This window comes from Hypomesus nipponensis, chromosome 1 (assembly GCF_054491055.1).
Source record: "Hypomesus nipponensis isolate SF chromosome 1, ASM5449105v1, whole genome shotgun sequence".
NCBI classification, from domain to species: Eukaryota; Metazoa; Chordata; class Actinopteri; order Osmeriformes; family Osmeridae; genus Hypomesus; species Hypomesus nipponensis.
The window spans coordinates 267,913-282,220 of record NC_140361.1 but is presented as its reverse complement, the minus strand read 5'-3'; the positions used below and the strand labels follow the sequence as shown (position 1 = coordinate 282,220).

The 14,308-nt window shown below is 43.6% G+C and overlaps 1 long non-coding RNA gene across 1 annotated transcript; it reads right to left on the bottom strand.

Moving 5' to 3' along the window:
- Positions 1 to 6,786: 6,786 nt before the first annotated feature.
- On the bottom strand, positions 6,787 to 8,015 carry LOC146301766 (uncharacterized). The gene is made up of 3 exons (XR_014758148.1): positions 7,796 to 8,015; positions 7,489 to 7,599; positions 6,787 to 7,403 (listed from the first exon to the last, which is right to left on the bottom strand). It is a non-coding gene; the product is annotated as an uncharacterized LOC146301766 (long non-coding RNA).
- Between the last annotated feature and the right edge of the window lie 6,293 nt (positions 8,016 to 14,308).

Here is a 14,308-nt window from a genome sequence, read left to right as displayed (position 1 = left end):
CAGAGAATATCTGTGTCCTTGTCTTGATCCCAGAATCTTTCAGACATATCTTCTTACAGCAATCCTGATATACTGTGTGGCCCTGGTGGTTATGAGTTAGTAGGCTGCGATCATCACACTCATCCAGCCCTGGTTCACAGGTAAAACCCAGAATACGGACCAAACTACCCCAAGGGCTTCAACCCGACCTAGCCTAAGCTATGTATTACAATTGGACCAGTATTTGTACTTCAGTCATAAACACCTTTTTAAAGACATTTTAATAATGTATCTATATTTTTCATAGAATTATATTATACATGTAAATTAGATGTTAGATTTTCTGAACAATATGCACATCCTCTTGAGTGCTGGTTCAATGTACTGTATATTTACTCTTAAAAGATCTTGACACTTTCAACACAATCATCATGTTCCGTTGATAAAGATGTATATTTTAGACAAATTGTTTTGCTTTGGAGGTTCCAGGGAGTTGTTTATGTTTTTCTGTGGATGTGTGAATGGTTTATATGTATTAAGTCATTCATTACTTCAGGGCCAAAATGAGGGAACTTGTCATTATAGCTATGAATAGCTTAGTAATATCCAACTAATCTTGACTGGACGATAGTAGTATTACTCTTGTACAGTCTTCAGATGATGTTCCTGGACTGTGCAGCTTGTCCCCTATGTAGTGCTAGAGCAATAATTAGATAAAGTTGTGACAAAATTGGAAACATCTCTGCATTTAAAAATGGTACAATCACATGATGAACATGTGTAACATACACTGTATTGAAGACATGGAGTGAGTGTGTGTGTGTCTTATCCCATAGATGTTAGGGTTAAGACATGAATCACCAGACGTGTAGGACGCAACACTGCCACTTAAAACAGAAGAATGACAAGCAGACTTTTTGGTTGTCTATCAGTATTTCCTGTGTTGAACACTGAGGAGATAGTAGGATACAGGACAGTATGTTGAACATGGAGGAGATGGATAGTAGGATACACAGATAATGTGATGGTTAAGTTTTTATCCACATCTGTTTGTTAAATCGTTAGAAACACACCTGTCAAGTGTTTATTTTCTATTTGCTCTGATTGTCTTTGTTTGAAGAGTTATGGGCAGAGATGCTAAGGAATCATGAATAAAGCTTCTGTGGATGATTCCTCCTGTCTCTCTGGATGATTCCTTCTGTCTCTCTGGATGATTCCTCCTGTCTCTCTGGATGATTCCTCCTGTCTCTCTCTGGATGATTCCTCCTGTCTCTCTCTGGATGATTCCTCCTGTCTCTCTCTGGATGATTCCTCCTGTCTCTCTGGATGATTCCTCCTGTCTCTCTGGATGATTCCTCCTGTCTCTCTCTGGATGATTCCTCCTGTCTCTCTGGATGATTCCTTCTGTCTCTCTGGATGATTCCTCCTGTCTCTCTGGATGATTCCTTCTGTCTCTCTGGATGATTCCTCCTGTCTCTCTGGATGATTCCTCCTGTCTCTCTGGATGATTCCTCCTGTCTCTCTCTGGATGATTCCTCCTGTCTCTCTGGATGATTCCTCCTGTCTCTCTGGATGATTCCTCCTGTCTCTCTGGATGATTCCTCCTGTCTCTCTCTGGATGATTCCTCCTGTCTCTCTGGATGATTCCTCCTGTCTCTCTGGATGATTCCTCCTGTCTCTCTGGATGATTCCTTCTGTCTCTCTGGATGATTCCTCCTGTCTCTCTCTGGATGATTCCTCCTGTCTCTCTCTGGATGATTCCTCCTGTCTCTGGATGATTCCTCCTGTCTCTCTCTGGATGATTCCTCCTGTCTCTCTGGATGATTCCTCCTGTCTCTCTGGATGATTCCTCCTGTCTCTGGATGATTCCTCCTGTCTCTCTCTGGATGATTCCTCCTGTCTCTCTGGATGATTCCTCCTGTCTCTCTGGATGATTCCTCCTGTCTCTCTCTGGATGATTCCTCCTGTCTCTCTCTGGATGATTCCTCCTGTCTCTGGATGATTCCTCCTGTCTCTCTCTGGATGATTCCTCCTGTCTCTCTGGATGATTCCTCCTGTCTCTCTGGATGATTCCTCCTGTCTCTGGATGATTCCTCCTGTCTCTCTCTGGATGATTCCTCCTGTCTCTCTGGATGATTCCTCCTGTCTCTCTCTGGATGATTCCTCCTGTCTCTCTCTGGATGATTCCTCCTGTCTCTGGATGATTCCTTCTGTCTCTCTGGATGATTCCTCCTGTCTCTCTGGATGATTCCTCCTGTCTCTCTCTGGATGATTCCTCCTGTCTCTCTCTGGATGATTCCTCCTGTCTCTCTGGATGATTCCTCCTGTCTCTCTGGATGATTCCTCCTGTCTCTGGATGATTCCTCCTGTCTCTCTCTGGATGATTCCTCCTGTCTCTCTGGATGATTCCTCCTGTCTCTCTCTGGATGATTCCTCCTGTCTCTCTGGATGATTCCTCCTGTCTCTCTGGATGATTCCTCCTGTCTCTCTGGATGATTCCTCCTGTCTCTCTCTGGATGATTCCTCCTGTCTCTCTCTGGATGATTCCTCCTGTCTCTCTGGATGATTCCTTCTGTCTCTCTGGATGACTTCTCCCATGTGTGTGTACATGATGAAAAGGATAAAAGTTTTGAAAAGAACTTCTTTGGCAATGTCCCAGCTTCAGATCAGTTCAGTGTGACAGGAAGTGATGACAGCTGTGGCAAAGGTTTGGTTCCCTTTTGGCTTCTGCAATATTATTATTAGCAATACAACAGCAGGTACACAACAACACTACCCTAGCTGTGAAGCTTATAATTACATTAAAATAGCCATATGTGTCTTCTACAATGCATGCTTCCATAAGTCACTTTGAAACAAGCAGTTTTGTTGGGATCCATGAAGCTGTGACGTTCAGCTGCTGTGTTGCAGAAGCAGAAGAGACCTTCCCGTCACGGTCGGGTTCATCTGCTCCATCATAACAGAGCTAAACGGCCATCACGTTCCTGGAAACAGTGGATTCCTACAAGTGTTAATCTTCACTTAGTTGCGTGACTTGTTAGTAGAGCAGAACACTGCCAGGGATAAATTGTTTTGTGAAAAGTTAAACAACCAGGACTTAAGAGCCGTACTAGATGTCAAAACATTTCTGTTCTTACTGTAACACAGATAAGCCCAGCCTCCTGCGGGATCATTTAGAAGAGCCATATTTATTCCTGTTCCTCTATAAACATTTATGAGGCACAATAGACAAAGTGCAAGTCAACCACTGAGAATATAGGAATGTGCTTCAGTTTTTGTCTTTACCATAAAACACCATTTGAAGCAGGCTGGTTTCAGCAGGAGCTGTTCAGCCAATCCACGCTCTTGTGTGTGTCTTGATGAAAAGAACATTGTGAGGAGAAAATAGCCTCTCTAAACAGTTTCCTTGGTAACCGAAGAGAAGGGATTTTCTTGTTTGAACAGCTAAGCATCCCATGACAGTCCCAGAGCTAATATGAGCTCTGAAGAAAGCCCTGTCAAGACACGCAGCACTACCATGAAGCACCTTTCACCAAAACACAAACCTTAAGCCCTCTTCATCACCATCGCTCTGAAGGAAAACTCCATGGTGTTTATCACATCCTTTGTAGAGCCTATTTATATCATTTGATTTAGAGAATTGTGAATAGAGAATAGGTGTTTGTTTAGCTTGTACTAAATAGTCATTTTACATCCTTTCACACTCACCCCCTAACACTCACCCCCTAACACTCACCCCCTCACCCCCTAACACTCACCCCCTAACACTCACCCCCTCACCCCCTAACACTCACCCCCTAACACTCACCCCTTCACCCCCTAACACTCACCCCCTCACACTCACCCCCTAACACTCACCCCCTAACACTCACCCCCTAACACTCACCCCCTCACCCCCTAACACTCACCCCCTCACCCCCTAACACTCACCCCCTCACACTCACCCCCTAACACTCACCCCCTAACACTCACCCCTTCACCCCCTAACACTCACCCCCTAACACTCACCCCCTCACCCCCTAACACTCACCCCCTCACACTCACCCCTTCACCCCCTCACACTCACCCCCTCACCCCCTAACACTCACCCCCTAACACTCACCCCTTCACCCCCTCACACTCATCCCCTCACCCCCTCACCCCCTAACACTCACCCCCTAACACTCACCCCCTCACCCCCTAACACTCACCCCCTCACCCCCTAACACTCACCCCCTAACACTCACATTCCCCCCCTCAGTCACCCACTCACACACCCCCCCTTACACCCCTTCACCCCTTCTAGCCAGCGAGGCCTGTCCTGTCTCCTTTCACCTGTCAGTCAGGTGTAGAAACTTCTGGAGAACGATTACGGTTCACGTCTGCTAGGCAGAAATCCGTTTCTACGTGTTACTTTAAGCAATCTGGGAGTAAATGAACATTTTAGACACACTAACCCAGGCTACAACACTGTCTTGGTTTAGTACATTTCACATGTGCTAGTTGTGGTCAAATAAATGCTATTGATATTTCTATATCTTGACACTAACCAATAGGCTCCGAAATAGGCTATTTCAGGGGCTATCTTGTTGTTATTATCAGTGACCTATGCACTTTGTAAAGCTCTCTCTTGGAAGTCGCTTTGGATAAAAAGCATCTGCTAAATGAATAAATGTAAATGTAATAAGTTCCCCTGTAGATTTTTTACATATTTTTTTATCAAAGTACAAATATTTACATTTAAATTCTATTTTGTAAATGTGGGGTTCATATTTTATGTTGCAAATAGTTGGAATGTAATATATTTGATGGTGCATTAGATGCCCTGTGCATGTCTGAGACCCTGAGGAGATGGATTAACAGCATCAGATCTGCGCTGACTGGCCCTGCCATCAGGCTTCATTACAGCTTTAATTAAAATGTCATCACAGTCCACTTTCACAGCTCGGCCCAGACGTGATACATGATGATTACGACATGCCATCCTGATTCTCCATAGGAAGCAGCTCCCACTACAACAGGCCCTTCATCTCTGCTGCAAGCGGAGAGATTAGATTTTAGACCAGACACTTTGAATGTTTAGCTTTCATTTGAGGAGATCACGGGTGGTGTATATTTTTATTTGTCATAATGGTCATTGACATTTTAAAAAGCCTACGGTATGGTGGTTGGAAGTTCTCATGTTTTGAACAGTACTTCAGTAAACTACAAGCATATGAAAAAGCTGTTTCCGAAGATAGTCCAGTCTTTGATTAGCATTCCAAATAGGGCAACACATCCGCTAAAAATAGCTTCTTATTGTGAAAGCAATGCAGGCATCATGAATACTTCATGCAGTTCAGTTACTGAGCAGATAAGAAGAACTGTCTTCCTCAGATCCAACCTACTATAATTAGAAAAAGCTACAACTGTGCAGCAGCTGGCTGTGGTGGCCGACAGATGAGACAATGGCAAGTCCCTGAGAGAGGCTGAGGTGCACGCTGGGAACATGCAGACAGATACCTCACACAGCTCAGACCTCCACTTCCCAACTTACATTTGGCTGGATGTTATTCATGGTGATGGTCAAGGTTTAAAAGCACCATCAGACAAATGGTAACAGGGGCCCTCCACACTAAACCTCCCCTAACTGCTCTACTGTAGGTTGTGCTCCAACATCTCATCACCATCAAACAGGAAAAACACAAAAAAATGTGTTAATGCTTTTACTGAACTGTCTCCTAAGACATTGTATCAAACTGTACAATATTAAATCATGTACACCAACTATAATATGCTAGGCAATACACTTTTGCAGCTAATAAGGATGCGTGGGTGTTTGGCTCACTTTGATGAAACATTTTTTTTTTCATCTAGGTGGTGCTCTCCCACGCTGTCTCCATGCCACAAGACTCCTCTGTGATGCGTGTTGCTCCACAATGTGTGTGGTGCATATGTGTGTATGTACGTGTGTGTGCGTGTGTTCATGCAAGGGGATGTCTACTGTGGTTCCTACTCTAACCCTAACCCTCTAACCTAACCCTTACCCTCTAACCCTAACCTAACCCTAACCTAACCCTAACCTAGCCTTTTACCTGCTTCCAAAGATACACAAGGCCCTGGATAAATGGACTGTCCCGGGCCAGGTTCCCTGCGGCTGACCAATAGTGAGTGACTGTGGCTCAGAGTCGTCCGACATTGCTGAGTACTTGGACTTTCACATTAACCCGCTGTCACACAAACATGCCTCCTATATAAAGGACACGTATGATTTTGTGGAGAAGGTTCGGTTAATTTCAGTCTCAGCCGATGCGTTTTTGTTCTCTGTAGACATCAACTCCTTATACACAAACATATATACGACTTTGGGCCTACAGTCAATTAGAGCTGCTTTTAATAATTGTCCTGTTGCAGGAAGAACTGATACATACATTTTAGAACTTCTATACATGTGCCTTGACCGGAATTATTTTGAATTTAACAACAAGCACTGCCTCCAGATCCATGGTCCAGCGATGTGCCCCTTTAACAACAAGCACTGCCTCCAGATCCATGGTCCAGCGATGTGCCCCTTTAACAACAAGCACTGCCTCCAGATCCATGGTCCAGCGATGGGCCCCTTTAACAACAAGCACTGCCTCCAGATCCATGGTCCAGCGATGTGCCCCTTTAACAACAAGCACTGCCTCCCGATCCATGGTCCAGCGATGTGCCCCTTTAACAACAAGCACTGCCTCCAGATCCATGGTCCAGCGATGTGCCCCTTTAACAACAAGCACTGCCTCCAGATCCATGGTCCAGCGATGTGCCCCTTTAACAACAAGCACTGCCTCCAGATCCATGGTCCAGCGATGGGCCCCTTTAACAACAAGCACTGCCTCCCGATCCATGGTCCAGCGATGGGCCCCTTTAACAACAAGCACTGCCTCCAGATCCATGGTACAGCGATGGGCCCCTTTAACAACAAGCACTGCCTCCAGATCCATGGTCCAGCGATGGGCCCCAGCCTATGCTAACTTGTATATGTGTGGGTGGGAAGCATCAGCATTGTGAAATGCCGCCATCTACCGTCGCTGTATTTGAGGTACCTCGATGACATCTTTGGTATCTGGGAGGGAGACATGGAGAGTTTTAAAGCATTCTTAGAGGTTTCAAACACACATCATCCGGCCATTACAATAACACACAACATCCAGAGAGAAACATTAGAATTTTTAGACACACAGGTATTCTTTTCACCCAGTTTGGGAGCAACAAAAACACTAGGCACTAAAGTTTTCTTTAAAGAAACAGACAGGCATGCTCTGCTCCATAAAAACAGTTATCATCCAAAACATACATACAAGGGTTTGGTCAAATCACAACTGATCAGATTTTATTGCATTTGTACTCATCTTAGTGAGGTGGAGGAGGCGACGTCGGTCCTCTTCAAAGCCCTGAGGTCTCGGGGATATTCTCGGAGGTTCCTGAGGGGGGTAAAAAGTGAGGTGAGACAGGTGTTTCAAACAAATGGGAAGTATGTGGTGGAAAGGGATGAACAGAAAATCATACCTGTGGTCACAACGTTCTCTCATCCTCTTGGACGTTTGGGTGGCCGGCTGAGGCTCAACTTTGGACAGGCCCAGGAGACCCTGGAGGACCTGGGTGGTTTTAAATTGATCTCTGCATACAGGAGAAACAAAAATCTCAAGGACAAACTGATACACTCAAGCCTGAACAAAAAACCTAAGGTATCCCTGGCAAAACAACAGCACTTCCACCAGGACGTCTACGTGGGAAATAGATATTCTGGGAGGGGGCTACTGATAGGGACCCTGCCATGTGGCAAATCCCACCTCCAGAATGCAGTTGCACTTACCTTTTTGCTGCGTTCAATGTTGAGGGACTCACCTGGGGAAATGAAATGGATGGAACATTGGTTTGTTGCACCCTCATTGAGGACACACTGCGTGAACCATATCTATCAAAACACTTACCTTACAGACCTTCAAATCTCCATAAAGTTATTTATCTTCCCATTCTCACAGGAACAATAGGTCTCCACAGTCCAACACGGTGAGCTAGTGCCAGCGCAACTCCAACCCTGCAAGGGGTTGAGATCTCTTATCTAACCTAACCCTAACCCTCTAACCCTAACCCTCTAACCTAACCCTAACCCTAACTCTCTAAGCAGCCTACACACATAAAGCCATGGGTGGCTGCCTGAATGTATGTAACAGCTCAATACTGCATCGTGGATCAAACCCAGCCTACCTGTCCTTCACCATCACACCGTTTGGTCCTTTACAACAGAGAAAACATGAAAATGGAAAAGCCCTTCACTGGGGAGAATTACACTTTTTTTACCAGTCATTTCCATATTTAGAATATGAATAGAGAGGCGTGTGCACACTCTCACACAAACACACACTCCTACACACACACACACACACACACACACACACACACACACTGTTTGGCATATCTTCAACTGGTAAGGAGATATCTATTGTGAAAGGTATCAGGGATCAAAGCAAGGGAATATTTCATTTGTCAATCTTCTTATCTGAAAATGAATGCAACTAGTGCAGCTGGTTGACGTTGCTATGGCAATGGTTTCCGTTTGTCCCTTTTCTCATCTATTGTCTAAAGCGCTGCCATGTGGAAAATAAAGGAATTGCATGCCAAACAGCACCATATTACAAAGTCATTTAGCAGTCAATGTTTTTGAAACGCGTTATTTTGGGTTCTATTCCTTTAAATGCAGGGTAGGCAATATGGTTAAAAAGCACTTTTTGTCATATTTGCCGAAAGTAACTTCACATCAAATAACGTGAAGTTGAGTGCAGGGGCAGAGTGCGCGCAGGTAGGTGGTAGACAGACAGGTAGCCTGTCGTGTTTATTACATTCCTGCAACGCCAACATATGTCGGTTTGATTTAATATTACCGTCCAACCTTTAGGCTAGATGTATTGGTTGCTATCCTACGGTGGCCCTGAAGTGCAAAAGACCTGTAGCAGAGAGTCCACAGACAAAGCATGGTACCATCCACACCTTCCCCTACCCCCGACAAGGGAAGGGTCCTTCCCCTTTTGTCCTTATCTCCCAGAGTAGGAGCTTCAAAGTCCTGACCCAGCATGGGGTCAGGAACAGAGACCATGGTCTCACATTGTCAGAACAAAAGGAATTACTTGAAGGAACTTACTTGTGTGGACTTACAAACATTACAAGGACTACATGGCTCATGGACACTAATTCAAGGACAGTAGTCGATGTGTTAGAATGTGTTTGTCTCATTTACCTAGAACGTTGTTAATTGATGTTTGATTATAACTTCCCTTCAGGTATAGTTAAATCAGTCAATCTTGGTATCAAAATAATTGTATCATACTAACAAAACCAGTTATGAACGTTGTATTGTTATATTCTGAAGTTTGAGCATTCCATGGACATTTGAGATAATGGAACTCAAAACTATCAGCCACTTCACACCTCTGGGCAGGTCCCAGGACAACGCCCAGGTGGAAGTAACAGACCAATGAGAGAGGTCACCTTCACAGGGATGACCCCCTGTTCTTTGGGGTATTTAACCCCCAAACGTACAATCACCCCGGCTTGTTCGTAGGATAAACTTGTGGGTGAACGCGTCACTCTCTAACCTATTCCTCTTAACCTGCACCTTCACTGAGCGCCCGGAACTTTGACGAGAGATTCCGATTCTGTTCGTTGGACATAACGAACCATTTGACTCCGTTCTTCAAACCGACAAAAGTAACTGCGATTTGCAATATTTCTTACTTGTGACATATTGGCATGTTGTGATTGAATTGTTGATGTTTGATTGTATTCTACAAATGATTTGACTTAATCATCGTTAGGTCAGTTTCCATTGATCGTCCATTGTTACTATAAAAGCCTCTTCCTATCTCTACCTCTTCCTCAACTTCTCCCCTCCCCTCCACACGCGCTCTACGCAACCATTGTGTAGCGCGCTCTCATTAGAATTTAGGCCTACTGTACTGCTTTAGCCCAACTAACCCATAACTTGTCTGGTATGTGTTCACTATAATTACATTCTCTTAAATAAATCATTGTGTATAATACTCGCTTATCTCTCACGTTATATGATCTGCTCTACTTTCATAGAATTTACTACTTAAGATTAGACTGATTATTACGAGTGCTATTATTCGATACTATTAAACAAGGTTTCCTCTGTCCCTTTCACGAATCAGAGGTGGTGCCCCAAGAACTACTATACTTTATTAGAAATTAAGTATTACTAATCTTAAACGAGCAAACCACGCTACATACTGGAGCCCCGTGCGAGGCTTTGAAACAGATTGAAACGAGCGATTTATAACTGAGATTTTCCGTCTGAAACAGAACCCACCCTCCCACCCTTTTGGTTAAATAAACGTCCGTTGTATTTAACTATTCCCCAAATAGCTACAGTTTTAAACACTGTTTGAATACTGCGCTGTGTACTGAATACTGATTGAATTGGCTTTGTCGTGACAACTGAATGTTTGTGGTTGCTATCTAGCTTTGAGCTAGGATTGAGCGGAGGTACGCGCGTGCGCAGTGACACGGCGTCCCGTTTCATTTCATTTTGTAAATTTGAAGGCAGCGCTTCCAAGAGAAGGCATAAGAACCTTTTGACGAGTCGTAACCACTACTTATATTGGTACCATACACGCTTCTGAAGGTGTATCTTAGTAGTGTTTACTATTTTGGGTTAAGCGAATTAACCTTGCAACTGTTAAGTTGTTCCATGTCTCGTTAGGAAACAGACATGCGGTTTAGTCCTAAAGGACTTTTATTTTGAAAGAGACTTAAGCGAATTCACTTTGAAACTGATAAGTTGTTCCGAGAAACAAACATACGGTTTAGTCCTAAAGGACTTTTATGTTGAAAGACACTTCGCAGTTCTCTACTAAGCTATAGGCTTCAATATTGTTAAGCAATTGGCCATTGATTAACATAGTTTTTTAAATAAAGTTTCACTTTGTTTTGCATGTAATTCAACATTAATGTAAACACTCAACTTTCTAGAATCAATAAAGTAACAGTAAAATAATTATTGAGACAGTGGACGCTGCTTATTTAAGGACTTTTATTGTTTGCTAAACCGGAAATAGTTACGCTTCGTCAGCAAAACTTGTAATTTGATTTCATTCCGCGCACTTAAAAGTGGAAAGTTGTCAGAATATCGGCGCTGTTGACCATCCTGAACTGTAATTCTATTTACCCCTCATCAGTACCAACTTTAACACAGTCACTAAATAATAATTAAACGTAAAGTGTATTATTTTTAGTTTGCCCACTATATCTGCGAGCAGTCCAAAAGGACTTTTGTTTCGAAGTAGCCAAACAACGCAGCCTACTGCCACAAATTGTTACACAATTCTTAAATTGATAAACCCTAGCTTTCGGAAAAGCTTCACCGTTTTACATTCAATTCGACATTAATGTAAAGCCTTGCCCAATGTAAAGCTACATCAAAGATGCAGCAGCAATTTGGTTCATTATCTGTGATTTGATCTGCCAGTTAACCTTAATATTAATTTTAATTTGAATATTAATTTCACTTTTGGATTGCTAATCTTTGAATATTAATTTCTGATTTTAAGTAATATTATATATTTTTAATTATTATTATTTTATTTTTTAAAAAAAATTTTTTTACAAAAAAAAAAAAACACTACAAACTAAAGTGCCTAAGAACTTTACCACAATAGCATTGTGCTAATAACCTCAATTAGCCAAATACATCCTTAGTTAACTAATCATGTCTCACCTCACGGAAGCTGAGAAATTGATGGCCTACCTATCAGAGAAAGAAAACCCCAAATATGTGGAAACTCTGACCGGTCTACCGTTTGAGGAGATCGCCAGGAAAACCCTGGAAGTGGTTGCAGAAAATGTGGGTCAAACATTGAGCAAGTCCCAAACCATCAAATGCTTATCCAGCCTCGGTCTCAACTATGCTGCCCAACTCAGGTTATCAATTGCGGATGTCAAAACACAATGGGCACAAGCTCTTCGAGATCAAGAAGATGCTCTCAAAGCGACAGAAAGTGAACGACAGCGCCGAGAACAATTGGAACAAAAAGCAAGCGACCTGGCTAGAGAACTGGAGAGTGCTAACACACAGCTAACGGAACAGGAAACACAACTGATACAACAGGAAATAATCCTCAAAGAGGCCCTCAAAGCAAGAGAAACAGAACAAGATCGACGAGAACAAATAGAACAGGAAGCCAGCAGCCTAGCCGAAGAACTAGAAGACGCTAAGACTCAGCTAACGCAACAAGATAGCACCCTCAAAGATGCCCTCAAAGCGAAAGAAAAAGAAAAGGACAAACGAAAACGTCTGGAACAGGACAACAGAGGCCTAGTCGAAGAACTCGAAAAAGCTAAAGCACAGCTAACGCATCAGGTTTCAACCTTCAAAGATGCCCTCAAACTGACAGCTGAGGAACAGGAAACCAGCAACCTAGTCGAAAAACTGCAAAAAGTTAAAACAAAGCTAACTCAACGGAAAATAGCCCTCAAGGATGCCCTCAAGGCTGAAAAAAAGGAACGAGAACTACGAGAGACGCTGCAACGGGAAAGCGAGGAACTTGCTGAAGAACTAGAAAACCTGAAAGACGAAATGCAGGGGGTTCAGAAAAGCAAGGACGACACAGAATCACTACTGTCAAACACAGCTAGGGTATTGAATGAAACGAATGAAAGAATATCACAATACGAAGATTTAAAACAAGAGAACAACACTCTCCAAACGAAGATCCAACGCCTGGACAATGATCTCAAACACATCACAGCGGCCCGTGAGACAATAAAGGACGAGTGGTATGAAACAAATAGGAAACTAATATCTACCACCCAAAAGCTAGATGCAGCGAATGCCAAAATCCATTCCACAGATGATATGAACACCGGCAGGAGACGGAGATTTGAAGATGCAGACCGGCTGAGCAGACGACGCGAGGACCAGGAATATGAGCATCAATTCCAACCTGAACAAGGCCTTGACAGCATAGCCCCAGACAGATGGGATGATGGTGAAGACTCACGCTCAACCCATCAGCAAAATCCAAGAAAGTGGCAAGAATCAAAACCGGCAGTATCCCTTGATCTGCTCTCGAAAGTAAGCAGGCACATTGAAAAGTTCGATCCAGAAAATCCCACTCAGAGCATTGAAATGTATCTGGACCAACTAAACTATAATCTGAAACGCCTGCCGACAGCTACAGACGCGGACAAGCTGTACCTACTGAAAAACACTTCTTCCAGCTCAATCAGAGCCCTGCTTGACAGGCAACCAGAAGGAGAACGTGACAGCTACGACATGGCTTGCCGTACCCTCAAAGCGTGGCACTCAGAAACTAAAAGCTCTGGCTGCACTACCGCCATGCACACAAGACAAAAAACTAACGAAAACCCCAAAATATTCTATGAGAGGTTCCGGAAAGCTTTCTTTACAACAGAGAATCAACCCGGAGGAGAAGAAACTCCCATGTTCAAATCAATGTTTATAAACAACCTTTCCCAAGCCATACGACCCTTTATGATGACCTTCGCGGACCAGGAAACCATGACGGCTCTGCAAATAAGGGACATGGCATATAAATCCTGGGCGAACAACAACCGACCTCAGGAACCAAATGTCTATGTGGTGGAATCAAATTCACACCTACAACTAGAAGGAAGAGAACTCCAAAAACCCTACGAACACAGACCTGCCTACACGCAACACTCCTATAATGCACAAGACCACTCAACAACACCCGAACAATATCAAAGCAATTACAACAGACAACCCAATAACAACTACGACAACAAACAACACCCCCATCAGGCACAAAACTATTCAAACAAACGCCAAGAGTACCAACAAAAACAAGATAAACGTGACAAGGACATGGAAATCATAAAGAAAACCCTAACTGCCTTAGTTAGGAACATGGAAAGCGCAAACCAGAAAGAAGAATCGAAATCGGCATGACTAGAAGGCCCCAACGCGAATAACACACCTCAAGTGCCCCTCATTGGATGGGAAAAAGGAAAGAGGACCCAAAAACAGCACAAACCCACAAGAAGACAACCTCCAGAAACAACACACAAACAAGCGCCACAGTTACACACATTTCTGGGTAAGCTCTCCAGAAAAGGAAGAGCTCACCGAAGCTATGTCCCCGTCACACTTGAAAATGAAGTACCCTGCGAAGGATTGCTGGACACGGGTGCAGAAATCTGCCTTATTGCACCCACCTTGGCCGCCCAGCTGAAAGGAATAGCCAGGTCAAACAGAAGATGGATTACAAGTGAAAATAGTGAGTTCAACATCACAGGCTTCACCCAAAACAAAGCTCCAGTCACAGAA